Raw genomic sequence first — 6,712 nt, forward strand, 5'->3', positions numbered from 1 at the left:
GTTCCCCTTTATCCACCCTGTGTGTTACGTCCTCAAAGAATTCGAGCAAATTTGTCAAACATGACTTCCCCTTCTTAAAACCATGCTGACTCTGTCCTATTAAATTATGTTTATCCAAATGCTCTGTTACTGTTTCCTTAATAATGGACTCCAACATTTTGCCAACCACAGATGTTAGGCTAACTGGTCTATAGTTTCCAGCTTTTTGTCTACTTCCCTTCTTAAATAAGAGTGTTACATTAGCAGTTTTCCAATCTGCCGGGACCTTTCCTGAGTCCAGGGAGTTCTGGAAAATAATCACCAATGCATACACAATCCCTACCACCACTTCTCTCAAGACCCTAGGATGTAGGCCATCATGTCCGGGGGATTTATCCGCCTTAAGTCCCATTATTTTACTGAGTACCATCTCCTTAGTGATTTTAATCATCTTTAGCTCCTCCCCCCCCCCCCCCATTGCCTCCTGTTTATCCAGTGTTGGGATATTTTTAGTGTCCTCTACTGTAAAGACTGATACAAAATATTTGTTCAGCGTCTTTGCCATCTCCATGTTCCCCACCACTAGTTTCCCGGTCCCATCCTCTAAGGGACCAACGTTCACTTTAGCCACCCTTTTTCTTTTTATATCGCTGTAGAAACTCTTGCTATCTGTTTTTATATTTTTTGCTAGTTTAGTTTCATAATCTATCTTCCCTTTCTTAATTAATCTTTTAGTTATTGTTTGCTGGCTTTTAAATGCTTCCCAATCTTCTATTCTCCCACTAGATTTGGCTACTTTATATGCCCTTGTTTTCAGCTGGATACTATCCTTTATTACTTTACTAAGCCACGCATGGCTGTCTTTTCTTTTACTCCCCTTTTTCCTCAGCAGAATATATTTATCTTGAAAGATGTGTAATATCTCCTTGAATGTAGACCACTGCTCTTGTACCGTCTTACACTTTAATCGCCTTTCCCAGTCCACTTTAGTCAATTCCCCTCTCATACCTTCATAGTCTCCTTTATTTAAGCTCAGTACGCTGGTTTGAGATCCAACTCTCTCACCATCAAACTGAATTTTGAATTCAACCATATTATGGTCAGTCATTCCAAGGGGATCCTTTACTAGGACATTTTTTATTAATCCTGTTTCATTACACAGGACCAGATCTAAGATTGCCTGTCCCCTGGTTGGTTCAGTTGCATACTGCTCAAGAACCCATCCCTAATACACTCTATGAACTCTTCCTCAAGGCTGCCATGCCCAATATGATTAGTCCAGTCAATATGAAAGTTAAAATCCCCCATGATTATAGCTGTTCCCTTATTACAAGCCCCAACTATTTCCTGATTTACACTCTGATCAACAGAGTTGCAACTGTTAGGAGGCCTATGGACTACGCCCACTAGAGACTTTTTCCCCTTCTTATTCCTTATCTCCACCTAAACGATTTCACTATCCTGATCCTTTGACCCAATATCATTTCTGACTATTGCAGTGATTCCATCCTTGATTAACATAGCAACCCCACCTCCCTTTCCTTCCTGTCTGTCCTTCCTAATTGTCAAATACCCTTGTATGTTTAGTTCCCACTCATGATTATCTTGCAGCCATGTTTCCGTAATGGCCACCAGATCATACCCATGTGTAGTTATTTGTACTGTCAACTCGTCAAGAATTCCTGGAATGTTTACGGGATGGTTTCCTGGACCAATATGTGGAGGAACCAACCAGAGATCAGGCCATCTTAGACTGGGTATTATGTAATGAGAAATGATTAATTAGCAATCTTGTTGTATGAGGCCCCTTGGGTCGGAGCGATCATAATATGGTCGAATTCTTCATTAAGATGGAGAATGAAGTAGTTGACTCAGAAACTAGGGTCCTCAATTTAATAAAGGAAATTACGATGGTCTGAGGAGCGAGTTGGGTAGGATTGATTGGGGAATGGCACTCAAAGGGTTGACGGTGGATAGGCAATGGCAAACATTCAAAGACCGAATGGATGAACTACAGAAGTTGTTCATCCCAGTTTGGCATATAAATAAAACAAAACAGGTGACTCAACCGTGGCTAACAAGGGAAATTAGGGATAGCATAAGATCCAAGGAGAGGACATACAAATTGGCCAGAAAAAGCAATAATCCTGAGGATTGGGAGCAGTTTAGGATTCAACAAAGGAGGACAAAGGGATTAATTAAGAAAGGGAAAATAGAATATGAGAGTAAGCTAGCTGGGAACATAAAAACTGACTGTAAAAGCTTTTATAGACATGTAAAGAGCAAAAGATTGGTGAAGTCAAGCGTAGGTCCCTTGCAGTCAGAATCGGGGGAAATTTTTGGTTCTGTCTTCACAAAGGAGGACATAAATAACCTCCCAGAAATACCACGGAACATAGGGTCTGATGAAAGGGTGGAACTGAAAGATATCAGTATTTGTAGGGAAATGGTGTTAGGAAAATTGATGGGACTGAAGGCCGATAAATCCTCAGGGCCTGCTAATCTACATCCCAGGGTACTTAAGGAAGCGGCCCTAGAAATAGTAGATGCATTGCTGGTCATCTTCCGGAACTCAATAGACTCTGGAACAGTACCCATGGATTGGAGGGTAGCTAATGTTACCCCACTATTCAAACAAGGTGGCAGAGAAAAAGCGGGGAATTATAGACCGGTAAGCCTGACATCGGTAGTGGGGAAAATGCTAGAGTCCATTATAAAAGATGTAACAGCAGTGCACTTGGAAAGCAGTGACAGGATCGGACAAAGTCAACATGGATTTACAAAAGGTAAATCATGCTTGACTAATCTACTGGAATTTTTTGAGGATGTAACTGGTAAAATAGATAAGGGAGAACCAGTGGATGTGGTGTATTTGGACTTTCAGAAGGCTTTCGATAAGGTCCCGCATAAGAGGTTAGCATGCAAAATTAAGGCACATGGGTATGGGGCAAGGTATTGACTTGGATAGAGAACTGGTTGGCAGACAGAAAGCAAAGAGTTGGAATAAACGGGTCATTTTCCAAGTGGCAGGCAGTGACTAGTGGGATACCGCAAGGATCGGTCCTAGGACCCCAGCTGTTCACAATATATATTAATGATCTGGACGCGGGAATTGGATGTAATATCTCCAAATTTGCAGATGACACAAAGCTGGGTGGGAGGGTATGCTGTGAGGAGGATGTCATGAAACTCCAGTACGCTTTGGACAGGTTGGGTGATTGGGCAGAAACATGGCAAATGCACTATAATGTGGATAAATGTGAGGTTATCCACTTTGGTGGCAAAAACAGGAAGGCAGATTATTATTTGAATGGCAATAGATTGCGAGAAGGGGCAGTGCAAAGAGACATAGGTGTTCTTGTGCACCAGTCGCTGAAGGTAAGCATGCAGGTGCAGCAGGTGGTTAAGAAGGCAAATGGTATGCTGGCCTTCGTAGCAAGAGGGTTTGAGTACAAGACCAAGGATGTCTTGCTGCAGTTGTACAGGGCCTTGGTGAGACCGCACCTTGAGTATTGTGTGCAGTTTTGGTCACCTTACCTGAGGAAGGACGTTCTTGCCATGGAGGGAGTGCAGCGAAGATTCACCAGGCTGATACCTGGGATGGCAGGAATGACGTACGAGGAGAGATTGTGTCAATTGGGCTTATACTCACTGGAGTTTAGAAGATTGAGAGGGGATCTCACCAAAACCTATAAAATTCTGTCAGGTCTGGACAGACTAGATGCAGAAAGGATGTTTCTGATGGCTGGGGAGTCCAGAACCAGGGGTCATAGTCTAAGGATAAGGGGTAAGCCATTTAGGACTGAAATGAGGAGGAATTTCTTCACCCAGAGAGTGGTGAACCTGTGGAATTCTCTGCCACAGAGGGCAGTGGAGGCCAGTTCATTAAATATATTCAAGAAAGAGTTGGATATATTTCTTGAGGCTAAAGGGATCAAGGAATATGGGAAGAAGGCAGGGACAGGGTAATGAATTTGGATGATCAGCCATGATCTCATTGAATGGCGGAGCAGGCTCGAAGGGCCGAATGGCCTACTCCTGCTCCTATCTTCCATGTTTCTATGTTTGTATGTCAAATTTGTTATGAATGCTGCGTGCATTCAGATAAAGAACTTTCAAATATGTTTTCTGACAATTTATTCCTGCTGTTACCCCTTTTACTACTTTACCTTTATCATTATACATTCTGTACCTTCCTGACACGCTCTGGTTTTTAATTCCCCCACTGCTACCTTGCTCTATAGCCTTCTCCGCTGTCATTTTTATTTTTCGCTCTCTTAAAACCTCCCCCCCCACTAATTAGTTTAAAGCCCTCTCTACAGCCCTAATTATTCGATTCACCAGGACTCTGGTCCCAGCACTGGCCAAGTGAAGTCCGTCCCAATGGAACAGCTCTCTCCTGTCCCAGTACTGATGCAAGTGTCCCAGGAAGCAAAACCCATTTCTCCCACACCAGGCTTTGAGCCACGCATTTAACTCTCTAAGTTTATTTACCCTATCCAAATTTGCACATGGCTCAGGTAATAATCCAGAGATAATTACCCTTGTGGTTCTGCTTTTTAATTTGGCCCCTAGCTGCTCAAACTCCCTCAGCAGAACCACCTTCCTTGTCCTAGTTATGTCGTTGGTACCAACATGGACCACAACAACTGGATCCTCCCCCTCCCACTCCAAGTTTCTCTCCAGCCCAGAGGAGATGTCCTTAACCCTGGCACCGGCCAGGCAACACAGCCTTCGGGACTCTCGCCCTCAGCTGCAAAGAACTCTATCTATCCCCCTAACGATACTATCCCCTACCACTACAACATTTCTTTTATCTCCCCCCACTTGAATGGCCCCCTGCTCCATGGTGCTGTGGCCAGGTTGCTCATCCTCCCCGCAGTCCCCGTTCCCATCCTCACAGGGAGTAAGAGCCTCAAACCTGTTGGACAACAGCAAGGGCTGCGGCTCCTCCAACACTACCTCCTGGATCCCCGTACCTGCCTCACTTCTAGTCACACCATCCTGACCCTGGCCACGGACTACATCTGAATTATTTAATCTAATTGGTGTGACTACCTCCTGGAACACAGAGTCCAGGTAACTCTCCCCCTCCCTGATGTGTCTTAGAGTTTGAAGCTTGGACTCCAGCTCTTCAACACGGAGCCGGAATTCCTCGAGCAGCCAACACTTACTGCAAATGTGATCACCGTGAGCATCAATGGTGTCCACCAGCTCCCACATATTGCAGCAGCAACACATCACCTGATCACCCATTCTATGTAATTAATTAAATTTATTAATATTATTCTTAATTACCCTCTGCCCCGATTCTAGATGATGAATATCGCACCTTAGAAACTATAAACCACAGAGTTTAAGCTTAAAAAGAGAGAAATACTCACCAACCAATCACTTACCCGCTTTCTGGTGACATCACACTTGGATTACATTTTACCTCTCTCCTTCCCTCTGAGGTCCGAGACTGGAGATTGGTAAACCTACCTGGCCTCCCGCCGACACCCACAGTCTGAGGCCTTACCTGGGTCTCTGGGGCCTTTTATAGCCCCGCTCTGCCGCTCGAGATTCCCGCCGATTCTTACACTGAGGCCTTACCTGGGTCTCTGAAGCCTTTTTTAGCTTCCCGCTCGTGCCTCCCGCCGACACCCGCGGTCTGAGGCTTTACCTGGGTCTCTGAAGCCTTTTTAAGCTTCCCGCTCGTGCCTCCCGCCGACACCCGCGGTCTGAGGCCTTACCTGGATCTCCGAAGCCTTTTTAAGCTTCCCGCTCACGCCTCCCGCTGAAACCCGCAGTCTGAGGCCTTACCTGGGTCTCTGAGCCTTTTTAAGCTTCCGCTAGTGCCTCCCGCCGACACCCGCAGTCTGAGGCCTTACCTGGGTCTCTGAAGCCTTTTTAAGCTTCCCGCTCGCGCCTCCCGCTGACACCCGCGGTCTGAGGCCTTACCTGGTTCTCTGAAGCCTTTTTAAGCTTCCCGCTCGCGCCTCCCGCCGACACTCAATATAGAGTAAACCTCATTCTACACTGTCCCATCAAACACTCCCAGGGCAGGTACAGCACGGGTTAGATACAGAGTAAAGCTCCCTCTACACTGTGCCATCAAACATTACCAGGGCAGCTACAGTATGGTGTTAGATATAGAGTAAAACTCCCTCTACATTGTCCCATCGTACACTAAAAGGGCAGGTACAGCACGGGTTAGATCCAGAGTAAAGCTCTGTGTACACTGTCCCATCAAACACTCCCAGGGCAGGTACAGCACGGCTTAGATACAGAGTAAAGCTACGTCTGCACTGCACCATCAAACACACCCAGGGCAGGTACAGCACGGGTTAGATACAGAGTAAAGCTACGTCTGCACTGCACCATCAAACACACCCAGGGCAGGTACAGCACGGGTTAGATACAGAGTAAAGCTCCCTCTACACTGCGCCATCAAACATTACCAGGGCAGGTACAGTATTGTGCTAGATACAGAGTAAAGCTCCCTCTACATTGTCCCATCGTACACTAAAAGGGCAGGTACAGCACGGGTTAGATACAGAATAAAGCTTCGTCTACACTGTCCCATCAAACACACCCAGGGCAGGTACAGCACGGGTTAGATACAGAGTAAAGCTCCCTCTACACTGTCCAATCAAACACTCCCAGGGAAGGTACAGCATGGGTTAGATACAGAGCAAAGCTCCCTCTACACTGTGCCATCAAACACTCCCAGTACAGGTGCAGCACGGGT

The sequence above is a fragment of the Somniosus microcephalus genome, unplaced genomic scaffold (genome assembly GCF_052327205.1).
Source record: "Somniosus microcephalus isolate GS21.2 unplaced genomic scaffold, FLI_Smic_1.0 unresolved_chr3, whole genome shotgun sequence".
Taxonomy (NCBI): domain Eukaryota; kingdom Metazoa; phylum Chordata; class Chondrichthyes; order Squaliformes; family Somniosidae; genus Somniosus; species Somniosus microcephalus.